Source organism: Puma concolor, chromosome B2 (assembly GCF_028749965.1).
Source record: "Puma concolor isolate L17-30 chromosome B2, mPumCon1.1.hap2, whole genome shotgun sequence".
Classification (NCBI taxonomy): Eukaryota; Metazoa; Chordata; class Mammalia; order Carnivora; family Felidae; genus Puma; species Puma concolor.
In genome coordinates this window covers 114,905,522-114,921,342 of record NC_141671.1, presented here as the reverse complement: position 1 = coordinate 114,921,342, position 15,821 = coordinate 114,905,522, and the positions used below count along the sequence as shown (strand labels likewise).

The following is a 15,821-nucleotide window of genomic DNA, read 5'->3' as shown; positions in this document are numbered from 1 at the left end:
TTGAGGATGGTACCAATCTCTGCCTTTCCATCTGGAATATAATATTGTTTTTGATGTATTACCTTAGAAATTTCAGAGGGTATTCATTTTGGTTTTTCCCACTGTAACAGCTCTTTATCTACAAATCATTGTGAGGGTTTTCACAAACGTTAAGTACACATATGCTGATTATAAATTTAGCAAGCCAGGAAATAACCGCAGGGTGGATTCATGGACCCTGTGCACCCACTATGAGATGGACCCAGCCTAGAACTCTGGACCCAGATATGGCTCTTCTCTAACAGGAGGATCCATGATGGTACTCTGTGTCCTTAGGTATCATAGTCAACTCAGATTCCTGATTCAACAGCCCACTTTCCCCAGTGTATCTTTATTTGAGTAAATGGCCATTGGCCCCATTGTAGAAGGAGGGAAACACTACTTTATACAGTTTCCATGGTGTTGCAAGTTAGGAAGCAATAGGTTATGGGTCTAAGAACTAGCTAAAGTCTGTAAACTGATGAAGGGATCATGATTTTCCACTGAGTGGGTAGACCTTAGCGTTCTGTTCATCTATTCATGATATATCTTGATTGCTGATATACATTAAGCAAGACCCCTATTGACTTGTCCGTCAATCTCATTCTGGGAACACCATTTTCCATTAGGTAGCTCCATAGGTCTCTTTGAACACAGCCTGTTAGTCCGTCTGCTGTGCACTTTGATAATCATGCCCACCTTGCTTCTGGCCATCTGGCCTGTGCTATTCTGAGGTCCTATCATCCCCATTGCTATCAGGGAGCACAGTGCTATAGGAGGATCTCCTATGCTTTTAATCCTCACCTACATGGGACAGCCACTGCAGCTTCTCGACAATGCCGGTGCCCCTCTCATCCAGGAGGGGAGGCTGCAATATTGTGAAAGGAAATTCACCAGGGAAGAAGGCAGCTGTGAACCTCCAGCAGCCCAAACTCACAGCAGCTGTAAGCTGGATACAACAGGCTGAAGAAGGGAATCTTGACAGGGCAGCAATGGCATCCACTTCAAGGTCTTTCCTTTCTGCCCCAGATCCCTACTACATGGGTTTGCCTTAGTCCTTACAAATAATGACATTATCTGTTCACATGACTATTCCTGACCATAAAGGCTTTCTTTATGGTGTAACTTAGTTTAATCTCACTACTGAGGTGTTTTCTCAGTGGAGTTTATAAGGTTTTTCTGAATCCTGCATGAATAATGACTTTGACCAACTTATCTTTGTTTTCCCTGCTATAAAAATTTTGCAAATATAATCTTTCAATCCATATGACTCATGCCAAATGACTACTAATTTTTTTCCTGATTATAAAGCATCCATAATTCTTGTAGTAAATTTGAAAAGTAAAGAAAAACATAATGAAAAAATAATCTTATCTGACTATCTGAATATAACCGTCGTTAACAATTACATTTACTCCAGAGCACCTGGGTGGCTCAGTTGACTAAGTATTCAGCTCTTGATTTAGGCTCAGCTCTCACGGTTTGTGAAATATATCTCCCTGTGGGGCTCTGTGCTGACAGCATGGAGCCTGCTTGGGATTCTCTCTCTCCCTTTATCTCTGTCCCTCCCTCACTCTTTCTCTTTCTCTCAAGATAAATAAACTTAAAAAAATTGCTTTAAAAATAAACAACTAAAAGTCAGTATGCACTTTATTATCATGGTGAGCTGGCAGTCCAAAACAATGGTAGTATTAATGCTCACTCCCTATCCTGCCATGTTCCACTGAAGACAATCCCAATATTATTTCTCTTTGGAAATCTCTGGACAACCAGGCTTAGCCTCTTCCCAAGGTGAGCAGGTGCGGGCACAGGCTCTCTCCCTCTCTCTCTAAAAGAAAAGAAAAAAAATTGCATTTACTCCCAAATATTCCTCTGTGTGTGTGTGTGTGTGTGTGTGTGTGTGTGTGTGTGTGTATAGGTACATATATATCCTATTTTTTTCTTAATGTGACTTTATGTGACCTTTATCATGCCATTAAAAGTAATATTTGTAAGACTCTTTTTAACAACTACATGATATATTGTCATATGATTGTACTTTTATTAATGTAATTAATTTATTTGAACACTCTCCTAATTTTGGACATTTAGATCTTTCTTAATGTTTCAACTATTATTATAAATAACATTGCAGTGGGCATATTTTTTTAATAATTGAAGTATACTTGACATACAATGTTATATTAGTTTCAGGTGTACAACATAATAATTCAACAATTCTATACATTCGACAATGGTGAACACATTTTTTTTTTGTCTGCCCTTCTAGTCACTTAATTCATACAGTATTCCTGTAGCTGACAGGTATTCACTCAGTCCCCATTACAAGCCAGAGGCACTGTGCAGTCAGCTAAGCACACAGCAAAAGACCAGGCAGGCACTCTCTGCCCTCCCTGCTGCCATGGAGGTCAGGATCTGCTGGGGAAATAAATCTGGGAAGTACAGCAGGTCCAGGGGTGATGATGACTACGAGGGGAAGTGCAGTGGGTCTTGTGTCTTTGTGAGCTTGGGTGATCATGACAAAATATTACAGACTGGTGGCCTAAACAACAGAAATTTATTTTCTCACAGTCTGGAGAGTGGAAATCTGAGATCAGGGTGCCAGCACGGTCAGGTTCTGGGAAAGGTTCTCTCCCTGGCTTTTGATGGCCACCTTTCTGTTCAGTGCTCATGTGGCCTTTCCTCGGTGCAGGTGTGCCGATAGAGAGATGTCTTTTTCTCTTTTTATAAGGCCACTAATTATGTTGGATTAGGAACACTCTTACGACCTCATTTAACCTAATTGTCTCCTAAAAGCCTTATCTTCAAATACAGTCCCATTGGGGGTTAAGGCTTCAACATATAAGTTGGGAGGGGCAGACATCAGTCCATAGCACCTTGGGAGCATTTCAGGAGAGAGTCTAGTTGAATATTTTTTTCAAATGTTTTAAAAAATTGGAGTTCTAGTAATTTGCTTTTTAATTTGGATGTACCCTTTTAGGCTTGCCAGATTTAGCAAATAAAAACAGAGAATGTTAAAAAAATTAAAATAAAATAAAAAATAAGATAAAAATACAGAATGTTCAGTTATATTTGAATTTCAGATAAACAGCAAAAAATTGTTAGTATAAGAGTTTCTCTTACAATATTTGGTGTTCTTGGGGTATCTGGATGGCTCAGTAAATATCTGACTTTGGCTCAGATCATGACCTCACCGTTTGTGAGTTCCAATTCTGCATGGAGTGAGCTCAAGCTCTGCTTGGGTGAGCACGGGACCTGCTTTGGGTAAGCCTTGCTTGTCTCTCTCTCTCTCTCTCTCTCTCTCTCTCTGCCCCTCCCTCACTTGCGCCCTGTCTCGCCTTCAAAAAAAAATTTAAAAATGGTGTTCTGTTTTTTTCTCTGGCAGTCCTTTTCATGCTTCAATGTGATCAATGCTACTTTTTTATTCGTGTAAGGGATTATATCCTATGAATTTGTTATTCTGCAGGACACCAACTTAAATGTTTGTGTGTTGAATTAATATAAGGACAGTGAGATTAAGTGTTTTTAAAGTGTCCAGGTAAAACTGATTGCTACATTTGTCTGACATTTCTGTGGGAAGACACTTCAAAGAAAAGATAGTCTCCTATTTTTTGCCAAATTTGTAAGCCTCTGTTATTATCTGACTAAAACTTGTATTATTTACACTACATCTGTTTCTAAAGCATCAAGACATATATACTTTTCTTCACTTTAAAATAAAATTTTAAACAGAAGGAGGCTTGTTTAAGAAAAAGTAGTCTCACTTCCTCAGTAATTCTTCATGGAACCCCCATTATGAAGTGAACATTTAACTTCCTTTGACAAGTCCCTACTCCTGGAAAACTACTTTTTATAAATACTCAGAACAATGTGGCAATGGTGTAGGGCTTTCAGAAGACGTGTGGCTGTACCTCTTCACATTAATCCTTTGTCCTGAGGCTGCCATTCACTGTATTTTAGGCAAGGTAGCTCTTATCTCAAGAGTAGGGTTTCAACTGCTAGCATACTTTCTGACTCTCGATCACTTTCTCTGCCTTAAAGGCTTTATAACTGTTCCTTGAAAAACACTCAAGCCAAGAAGGTGGCACAATTAGCATTTGCCTCAATACTCTCACAGAGGCTCTACCCAAGATAATTTTACACTCAGCCACAGACACATTATACGATTTTTTTCAAGGGATTACCAATTGGAAATGAGAGCTGAAATGTATCCTATACAGTACAATTGTACATACAAAGTGCTAACGTCTTAAGAGACACAATGTCACCCTATCTATGGAATCTAGCTGCCCAACGAAATATTCAGCAAATATTTATTACATGGCAGTATCTGATTTGAATGTTGATGTCCTCTGAATTTCTTTACTGGTCTCCAAACTCCTTTTCAGATTTCCTAAGAGAGCTTTTCTTTCTCTTCTCACCTCTAAGTCCATAAACACAGCGCATTGTCTCGCTTATCATCGCTAAAGAAGCAAGGTCTACTTGAATGACCCAAGCTCCCAGCTAGTAAATGCTCAGTTGTAAACTGTTGGGGATGGAGAACATAAGAACCTAAAATTATGTTTTGCTCTTAGTTGGATTTCGATTTAATCGTTTCGAGCAATGGGAAGCTGTGAATTAAAACTATTCTTGTGAAGGGTTGGAGGGAATACTTTAGTTTTCTGTATGCAAAGGAGGTATTTTTTTTAGAAGTCTGAATTACAAATGTTTTAATACAGAGTTTTAAGTAACAGCTGTTTTGCATGCACTCTTCTTGACTGGTAGTGACTTCCAACATCTACAGTCCCTTTCAAGATCTAAGCTTCATGGGGATAGTAAGTTTTGTTTATTTTGCTTATTTCTTTATTTCTAGTGCCGGGAGCAGTATCTAGTGCATGGTATATTCTCTTTAAATATTTGTTAAATGTATGAATAAATAAAATACAAGCAAAAAATGTACTTGATTTCACTTCCCAGTGTATAATCATGAACAAATGTTTGGTGAAGTAAGAGGGATACTCATAATTAGCACTAATTTCGTTCCTACTGTCGAGGTGGGTGTTCATCGGGTGTTCATACCAACTCGTTCTAATTGATGTTTTCAGAACTCCCCTTGCCAAACATTAGTGACTTTTGTCCTGCCATGTTTACATACCTGAAACCAAGCACAGGCACTTTTTGAAGTTAATTAAAGATTCACTTATGTTAAACATTTCCGGATGATAGCAAGAGACCAACTTGGCAGACAATAGAAATAATCTCTAGTGCTTCCTTCTGTGATTTTTCTCAGACAGGTCTTGAAGGGTCTGGTCCTAATGGGATTGATAGAAGCGAGATGGGGCGATTGGGAGATGCTGTGAGACTTAGGTTGCCTACAGCAGGAGAATGCAGGTGAATTCACAAAGATCACCAACGTCATCCTCTGCATAGCTGAGTGCTCATTATCCAGGACAAATATAAAATCCCCTTGCTGGCTTCGGCCTGCCAGCCAGTGCCTTTCTGGTACGCCTTTTACTTATTTGTTGTTGGGTGTTTGAAGGCTAATACCAGCTTAAAAGATAACTTTATCAGATTGCTTCCCAATTTTATCACCTGAAATTACCCTTTTATTTACTTTCTCTCATGATATACTCAATTTTTGAAAGATGTTACCCACATAAAAACTGTATTTATAGAGTAATAATTAATTTCCCATTTCAGTTTTATTTTACGAAACTCTGCTTATCAAAGTTTGGCATCAGAAAGTGATAAGCTATTATATCAGGTGTTGATTTAGTTCCAGCCAAGAGCAAAGAGATTCAGTGTTAACTGGAGGAAGTGTATTATGGGTAAAATAGATGACTGTCTTTGGGCTCTTTGAAATATTCAAAGTAGTTCCTGAGGACCTCTGGGGGTCCCAGGCTGAGAATCACATTAGGCTTTACATTGGGACCAACTGGAGAGCTTGAAAGTCCTGGTGCCGAGGCCCCATTCCAGAGCAATTAAATTAAAATTTCTGTGCCCCGGCGTGACTTGATTTTTTTGAAATAATAAATTCATGTGGTTAAAAAAGTCCAACAATACAGAAGAGTGATTTTAATGCATGACTAGGGTTAAAACCACTACACGGTGTAGCATATCTAAAGCAAATGTTAAAAAGAAAACAAAAGTAAAAACTGGGAAAAGAAAGGAAAAAGAGGAAAAAGCCTGCCTTGGAGGATGCATCGGTAACTGGGAGAAAAGCTTTTCGTACTCTGGGTCTGGCCTCTGTCGGGCTAATGACAACTCCTGAACATGAAGGCAGATGTGTCCCCTCCCCCCTGAAGCCTCTCCTTTCCCCAGGGCACAGTCTCAATAACAGACCAGGGCACTGCCAAATCCGACAGGAAACAGGAGAGTGAGCTCTGACTCAAGATGTCTCAGGATTAAATTCCCTGCATTCAATTAAATATGTAGGGGCACCATCAATATCTCAGTTGACGTTCTTCCTGCCAAGCGATCCTGCATTTGCCAACAGCTCTCTCATTCCCACACAGCTTTGGTGTCATCCCTTCTCTCAAGCCCAATGTTTGCTAACATGTCAATGACCACTAAGGTCGCAAAGTTGCCTAATAGCACGGGTCAAGCCTCTGTGTGAGATTTCCTACTCTTCTGGTGGTCCCTGAGGCCCCAACTCTGGTCCCCTTGCTCCTGAATGGTGACCATTCAAAACCTCAAGAGAAGTGATGTGTTGATTAAAGATGTCCAACATTACCCTTGAGGCATTACAGATGAGCAAAATAATTCCAAGTGAAGAGGGATATTTTTGCTGGAAAATTGCCTGTAGGGAAAATTGCCTGCAAAGGACAAAATTGATAAGGAGAAATAAACAAGAAGATGAATGTTAAACATCTTATGAAATGTGAAGATTCTCTGATTCAATATATTTCCAACTGTCTTATAAAAATAATTAGAGGAGATTTTCATATGTTCACTTTGATACATTTAACATATTTTGCAGTACCTTATTGTTTTCAGAAAACAAATACCCATGATTTTATGACTTTTATGTCTTTCTAAGAGCTGGGCATCGTAAGGGACCTTAGAAAATCATCAGACTCGGCCACCTGGCTGTGTTAGGGAATGTAGAATTATGAGTACCCTTAGAGGCAGCTTAGCTGGTAGAAAACAAAGGCATTGGAGAAGACTGGATCTGGGGTTAAACCCATGTTCTGCTCTTTACTAGCTGCATAATTGAAGGCAAATTACTTACCCTTCATAAAGCTCAGATTCTGTGTCTGTAAAGTGAGACTCCTAATACCGGTTTCACAGAGTTGTTAGAAGGATTAAATGAGCCATGTCTAGAAAGCATTTAGTACCGACTCTCTTTAGGAATAATATACACATATTGCTATCATCATTATTCAAAAAGAAGATGACTTTCCCTTGTTTCAACAGTTTAAAATCTTGGGTGGAAAGGAATAGTGCAAAAGAGAAAAAAAGAAAAGAACACAAGTTAGTGCATAATAAAGCTCTCAACTAGGAAGAAAGACAAAGGAACAGGTTCTGGATTCATGTCAAGACTGGTTTAGTCAATGACTGTGTGACCTTTGGCAAGTTATTTAACTTTTCTGAGCCTCTTATTTCCTTATCTATACTATGCAATTATTAAACTAAATGAGTATGTACAACTTCTAAGAGTCCACAAACAATGAGAATCCTCAAGCTATTTTTACTATTTCAAAAAACTCAATAAAATCAAAGTTTGTACCGAGATAAAACTGCTTAGATTAACTAAACTATCAAAATTCTTTGCTTTTGCAGGACTAAAAAAAAAAAAAAATCACCTTTGAATGATAACATTACTTTTCATGCAGATAACAAATGATGGTCAATAGTAACATTTCAGGAATTTGCGAGAGAGATAATAAAATGTATTCTTGGTTATTAGAAGGGCAGAAACTACTGTAGGACTTAAGATTTTCCAGTACTGTTTCTTTTTTTTTTAATTTTTTAACGTTTATTTATTTTTGAGACAGGAAGAGACAGCATGAACAGGGGAGGGTCAGAGAGAGAAGGAGACACAGAATCTGAAACAGGCTCCAAGCTCTGAGCTGTCAGCACAGAGCCTGACGCGGGGCTCAAACTCACGGACCAAGAGATCATGACTTGAGCCGAAGTTGGATGCTTAACCGACTGAGCCACCCAGGCGCCCCTCCAGTACTGTTTCTTATTTGATTATTTCATGGATTTGGTTGAAGCAGTTATTCCTGAAAATCAACGCAACAGGTTTTCAGTTCAAAATTTTTTTTCTTATTTCCCCCAAATTTCCTACAAAAACCTCCGCCGTGACAGCTTCACATTCCTACTTCTCATGTTTTGCCTTTGCCTCAGCAACCCCTCTCCTCCCAGGGCTACATCTTCTTCACAGTCCCACTAGCTTGAGACCCAAACTACTCCTCCATGTCACACTTTTGTCAGTAGTTACAGGTCTTCGGTCCGACCGCCAGCCTGATACTTCATAGCTCATTTCCTACATCTGCATCTATTTCTTACCTTCCCATTTAGACTGTAAACTCAAGGACTGATCATGGTTTTAGAGTCATTTCCTAGCCCCCTTTTCCCATAAAGCCCATGAATTTTAATTAAGGATATTGATTGTCACTGTTCAGGCATGAAAATCATTGATGCATGCCCAAACTAGCTGGTGATAGTTTGATGACAACCAGGATATCGATAGTGTCAATGTATATCCTATCAAAATACTTGTTAATAACTTATTAATAAATAGTACCAAAAAAACTGGCAGACATAACCATAACCAAATGGCAAAAAATTCACAACACTGAGAATGGAACAAACTGACATCATGTACGTCGTTATGTGATACTCCGAGGAGAGCACAGTGTCACTGCCATGGTATTCATGCCAAAAAGCATACCTGGAATCTAATCACGAGGAGAAAGCAGACATATTTAGATGGAAGACTAGCCCACAAAATATGAGTCTTAAACACCTAAAAAATATTAAGTACATAAAGCACAAGAAAAGACTGAAGAATTATTCCAAGTTGTAGGACATGACAACTAAATACAACAATCTTAGATTGAAATCCTCAGTTTATAAAGTATCTTATTGCAAAAATTAGTAAAATTTGAATGGAGTCTATAAATTTGATGGTGGTAAACTATCAAAGTTAATTTTCTGATGCTGATGGCTGTTCTGTGTCTATGTAGTAGACTGTCTTTATTTTTAGAAAATTAACACTAAAATCTTGAGGGATAATCTTGAGGGGTAAAATCTTGTATATATATATATATATATACGTATATGTATATATACGTATATATATATATATATATATATATATATATATACAAGATGTGGAAAATGTTGAACTGGCTAATCTGAGTGTAGGTTATATGGAAGTTCTTTGTACCATTCTTGCAACTTTTTTGTATGTAACTTTTTTGTATGTTTGAAATTATTTCAAAATTAAAGGTTAAAAATTAATGGATTTCAGTACAACCAATATGAGAAATTAAATTAATAACCTAAGCCTGAGAAATTAACAAATATAAAAGATGTTATCCTAAGACAACATCCTAAAGTGTGATATAATAGAAATATCATATATAATAAAAATTCTTTGGGGAAGAACCATAATCTATTGATAGAGAATAGGCTGAAATGAAATCAAAAGATGCTACAGTTTAGGCATAAAGAAAATCTCCTTTATTGCAACTTCATTACTGACATTATATATGGTTATTCTTTGCTCATTCTGAAATGGAATACACTTGATCCTTGAACAATGCAAGGGTTAGGGTGCCAACCTCTGCACAGTCAAAAATCGAGTATAACTTTTGACTCTCCCAAAACTTGACTACCATTAGCCTACTGTTTACTGGAAGCCTCGTGGATAATGTAAATAGTCAATTAATCCAGATTTTGTACATTATATATATAATTAACCCAGATTTTATACACTATATTCTTTAATAAAGTCAGAGAAAAGAAAATGTTAAGAAAATCATGAAAGAAAATACATTTATAGTACTGTACAGTATTTATCGAAAAAATCCGTGTATAAGTGGATCCATGCAGCTCAAACCTAAGTTGCTCAAGGGTCAACTGTATATACGAAGTATGGACTTACTGGAGAAAAACATCTCTGGATTTGCTTGAAAATTCAATGTAATTATTTTCTCATATTTCTGAGTGACCCAGAACAAATGCCATGCAATCCCTTTGCCCAGCCCCATGCATATATTGTTACTCCATGGTAACAACTAGAACAAACATTCATTTTTTCAACTTAAACAGCATCTAATCCATAAGCAACTTGAGGAGCATAGTGTGGGATTAGTGTGCCTTTCTTACTGAGAAAAAGACAATGAAGGGACTGACGTGCTTCTTGGAGGAGCCATACCTTTTTAAACCCTACCCAACAATGACAGATGGCCTGGTGCATTTAGCTCAAAGTATATTCTATAATGGTAATTCTCAAAGTGTGGTCCCTAGACCAGCAGCATCAACATTACCAAGGAATGTTTACAGGTTTTCAAGTCCTGTTCCAGACCTACTGAATCAGAACTCTAGAAGTGGGGCTCTGCAATATGAGTTTATTAAATTCATCAGGAGATTCTGAAGCATGCTGAAGGTTGCAAACTGCTGATAACTCATCCACTCAGCAAGTTTGAAAGAACATTGTCTGCTAGGAAATACTCAGGCACCTGTGTCTCCTCAGAAAAGGGACTAATTCCCAATTTCCTTACCGTTAAAAGCCTTCAGAAAGAATCACCATAATTTAAATGGCTCGAGCTCTCAGGGAACTGCTTAATATGACCATAAATAAAAATTTAAAAACAATTAGAGAGGCACCAGAAGCTCTTTTTATCCTCTTGTGATCCTCTAAATGCACCAAGGACTTGCCACTTGGCTATTATAATTTTATATCCACCTCTATATTAAGGTTCTTGGTTTGTAGTGTTTGCTTTGGGAACCAAATGCCTGTCATTTTATGGCACCATGGAGTGATTAATAAAGGCTTTTGTAATGCAGTGAATCGCTATGTGAACACATCCTGCTCATTAAATGAAAATGGCTCAATACAATACCTGCAAGCCAGCAAGCACTAGAGTGTCCTATGGGGCAGGCAGAGGAGTCTGTTTGAAGTTTAAGATAAAGCAGGATTGGGAAGCCTAACAACCTTATGAGAGATGTGGCAGGGATGAACAGCGGAGGGGAAGCACAGGAGGGAAGGGCACTTCTGAATTCCCATCTGCCTGGAGTGTGAGTGGAGGTGGGTCACAGTGGAAGCGCTTTGCGTGCCATCGGATCCCTGAGTGGTTTTGTACCCTGGGTGCAAAGGTTCAGAAAGGACACAAGAGCACTCCAGTCATATTCTGTTTTGGTGTTTCTTTTCTAACTCAGTGTTTTAGTCAGTTCAGGCTACTGTAACAAAAATACCATAGACTGGGTGGGAGGGGCTTAAACAACGAATGTTTATTTCTCACAGTTCTAGAGGCTGGCAAGTCCAAGATTAAGGCATCAGCAGATGCTGGGTCTGATGAGAGTTGGCTTTCTGCTTCATAGGTCTCCCTCTTCTCGCTGTATTTTCAAGTGTGGAAAGGGGGCAAGGGAACTCTCTGGATGTCTTCTACAAGGGCACTAATCCCATTGATGTGGGCTGTACCCTCATGACCTCATCACCTCTTAAAGGCCCCATCTTCTAATACCATCACATTGAGGATTAGGTTTCAGTGTATAAATTTTGGGGAGACATGACATTCAGTCTGTAGCACATAACTGCCAGAATTTAGGAATCTTGGGGTACCTGCGTGGCTCAGTCAATCAAGTGTCCAACTCAATTTCAGGTCAGATCATGATCCCAGGGTTGTGGGATCGAGCCCCACATCAGGCTCCATGCTTATGATCCTCTCTCTCTCTCTCTCTCTCTGCCCCTCTCTTCAGCTTACTCTCTTAAAAAAGGGGGGGGGGGTGCGGAGAAGACAAAGTTAAAGAAGTTAGAAATCTTGTTAACTTTAAAGGAGAAGACTTTAAGTAATTTGGATTGGTCATTCTCTCTTGCCAAAGGACAATCCCCATGGCTCTGAGATCTTTGAGAGTAAAATATTTCCCTTCTAGGACAAATTCTGCCTGAAGTTTGCTGTGACATCTGGAAAAAGTCATTTCAACTCCATTTATAAATGACTTATTTCTCCATATTAGACAGAATTACCTCTTGTTAATAAATGGACACACTTGTGCCACAGGTCATAATTAGCAGTTCCACTTAACAGTCCCTTCACTGGCACTCTAAGACTTGAAGCCTCACTGAACCAAAGTTCACACTCATGAGGTGGCTCCAGGCCTGAGACACGGGAAAGACTAGAAGTTTCACTAACATGATGGACAGTCCATCCAGGAAGAGTCATCCCCAGGACAAAAGCTGCAGTTAGCTTTTTCTGAGCCCTATAACTTCAGATCATTTAAATGGTGGCTCTGAGGAAGTACTATAGGCCAGTGCTCCTGGAACCTTTGGAGCCATAGACCTTCTATAGGTCTACTTCCAGGTATGAGGCTAGTTCTCCATATTCAGCCCTGGTTGCCTATCCTACTATTCCCGGGGCTCCACTTTACCTATCTCTTAGAAATTAAATCTTTTCCCTCCACTAAGGCTACCTACCTTAAATTCACACCTGCTTTCTTCTTTTTTTTTTTAATAAGTTTATTTATTTTGAGAGAGAGAGAGGGAGAGAGAATGGGGGAGGGGCAGAAAGAGAGGGAGAGAATCCCAAGGAGGCTCCACGCTGTCAGAGCAGAGCCGGATGCAAGACTTGATCTCACAAACTGTGCGATCATAACCTGAGCCAAAATCAGGAGTCGTAAGCTCAACCAACTAAGCCACCCGGGTGCCCACTTCAAACATGCCTTCTAACGGAGGCCACCATAAACCCACCATCAAGCCTTTGAAGAGAAAGCAAGCTTTAATGAGTATTCCACTATATTGGTTAGTTGAAATGATGTGCAATTTCTTGCTTATACCACAGCTAAGAGAAGTGAATCCATTTCAGTTAAATTACATTCAATCTTTCCACCAACCTGAACTATTTGCTTTTCCTGGAATGTTCAGCAATATGCTATGCAAATTTTACCTCTGAGTCTTTGAGCATATTGTTCCATCATCAACAACAACATCATAGCTAAAATTTATGAGATGTCTACTTAGGCTTTCAAAAGAAATTACATCTATGTATTCATTTATACCCCACCAAACTTTTTGGGTAGTTACTATTAACAACTCCATTTCAGATAAGAAGTCAGGGGATTTGTAAAACTTGTCCAGAGGTTTACAGCTACTTAGTGGTAGAATAAAAGTCAAATCTGGTTATTGTAACAGGGGTGCCCCACCCCAGCCCCCTACCCTGGTAACCCTTACTCAACCTTTAGATCAGGGTCAGGATCATCTATTGCAGCACACACTCTATGACCCCAGTTCAGGATTCCTCTTCAGGAGGCACCTCTACCTCATCACACGGCAGCGTTTTCTCTATATGTGTTACTCTCCTCTTGCTTCTGCCTGTGTTGGAGAGTGGTACTCATGTGGATCAGGAGTGTTCATGACACCTTATTAAGATCTTTTAGCCTTTAGGATATCTGTGAGGAGTCATGTTTTTAGCTGTTCTGGTGAAATGTGCGGAAACTGCTGGGATTCCATCTGATTATTTAGAACAGGAGGCATTCAGACTAGAGGTAGGAAATGCTAGAAAGAAGGGCAAAGGGTGCTATACAGGTTGGGGCCAGTTAAGAGTCCAGAGCATGTGGGCACATTATAATTGCTCCACTATTTGAAGTTGGACTGCTTGGCAGGGTGTAAACCCAGCATTTAGGAGAGGGGGAATAGGATCCTACTCCCACATCTACCTCTCACTGCTTGTGGGACTTTGAGCAAATTATTAAAATTCTCTGATTAGCAATTTCCTTTGTGAAGAATCTTTTAGTTCCAAAGCTATATCATTTGCTTCAAAAATATGCTTAATAACACTTTATAAGAATATGAAATAATTCTTTTAAAAAAAAGGCAAGGCAAATGAGAATAACTATTCTTACAATGAATTAAAAATTCTTTCATTCTCACTTAGAAAAAAAAAGAGGAATGCATGACCTGGAGGGAAAAAGAATGTGCTTGCAAATGACTGCTTTTGGAGTCTTTGCATTTGCGGTTAGTGCAAAAAGCAAAAAAGTACCTTATGGTCCTATTTAGTAATAATCCCAAAGGACTGAGTAGGCATACTGTAGAGCCCTGTGATTTTATCAGCCATAGAATCTGAGCTGACAAGAGCAGTTTAGCAAACTTGGTGTTTCTCAGAGGTGTGGGCAACTCTCTAGACTCTGGTCTCCCATAGACTAACCAACCCCTTCCTTTTTAAGTTTGATATACTGCTTCTCTGTTAACATTGAGCCAATATTCTGGGAAAGTCTGTAAAACAAAAAGTCCAGGACGTGACTTGGACAGATTGCTGACTGTCTTTCACAGGCTGGATTTTATGAACTCTTCCATGTATGACAGTGTTTTGTTTTGGGTTTAATGTATTCGATGGTGGAGGGATACTGAACCAAACCATTGTGGTGAGGCTCACAAAGATTATTTAATAGAGTCCTAGGCAGGCCACAGAGAGGGATTCATTATGCGCCAAGAGTGAGATTCCAATGATGTGTATTCAAAATAGGCTATTGTCATTAAAAATTGAGTTTAGTGAGGTGAAAATGCTTCAATTTATTAGCAGGTCATGCAGTAGGATGAAAAACTATCTAAAATAGACTATTGCTGCAATAAAAATCATCAGGGATGAATAACTAGATACTAAACATCACCACACCTCTGCACACTTTACAAGGTAAGCAATTCCTGCACGCTTATATTAATCCATAGTTTCTAAATCTCTTCTTTCAGAAGCCAACAGTCCATTCAGTCCAAGAGACAACTTGGTGTTTGCTGCTATATGATCATGAACAGAAGGATCCGCTTTCTGCTTGGATGTTGGTGGGGCATGTAATCCTGGTCACAGCTACAATAGCTTTTACTTTTCAACCCCTCACTGTTTGTAGAAGATGGGATTTAGTATTTTGTTGGGGTATCAGAGGGAACATAAACTTTGAACTTTTAAAAAGTGCGAGATTTATCTGGAAAGAAAGCATACAGAAAAATAACTATAGTCTTTAATATCCTTTGAGCATCTGTTGTTTGTCAGCACTATATTAAGTGCTTTACATGCATTGTTTTATTTAATCTGTAAAGCAATGATGCAGGTAGATGTTATTATTATTCCCTTTAACAGTTGAGGACATTGAGACTTAGACACATTAAGCACCTTCCCAACATCACACAGCAATTAAGCAGAACAGCTGGAATTTGAACTGAGTGAGGCACATCTGGCTTCACATCCTTACCTCCTAACTGCCCAAAAGACAATAAAACTCTCTTGCAAGTGATATGGAAACAAGTGCAAATGTGCCGACTGAGTTCATAAGTCCTCATCAAGACCTGGAATAAAGAAATAGAGTTTGTTAATAATGATATTTGAGAGATGAAGTTCGAATATTTTTCTTTCATCAGAATGGACATAAAATATCACCAGGAACATGGTGAAGAGATTAACATACTAGTGAGTGTATTTTATGCCAGTTTCTATCACTAAAACTCATCCCCTTTATGATCTGGGCTTTCTTCCTTCCTGACCACACCGTCCTTCCATCTCTGCATTTTTGCCCTCTATGCCAAGAGTTACTGCCTGAAAACCTGAAAGAAATGAAAAAGGAGTCTTAGCGTCATTTGAATTCTGTCCTTTTCATCTGAAGAA

At 38.9% G+C, this 15,821-nt stretch overlaps 1 long non-coding RNA gene across 1 annotated transcript in view; it reads left to right on the top strand.

Annotated features, from left to right (window-relative positions):
* The window catches only part of LOC147581190 (uncharacterized), a 242,483-nt gene extending 227,348 nt beyond the window's left edge, over window positions 1-15,135 (top strand). Inside the window, exon 5 of the long non-coding RNA XR_015251522.1 lies at window positions 14,915-15,135. This is a non-coding gene — a long non-coding RNA (uncharacterized LOC147581190). The remainder of the gene's footprint in view (window positions 1-14,914) is intronic.
* Window positions 15,136-15,821: the final 686 nt, after the last annotated feature.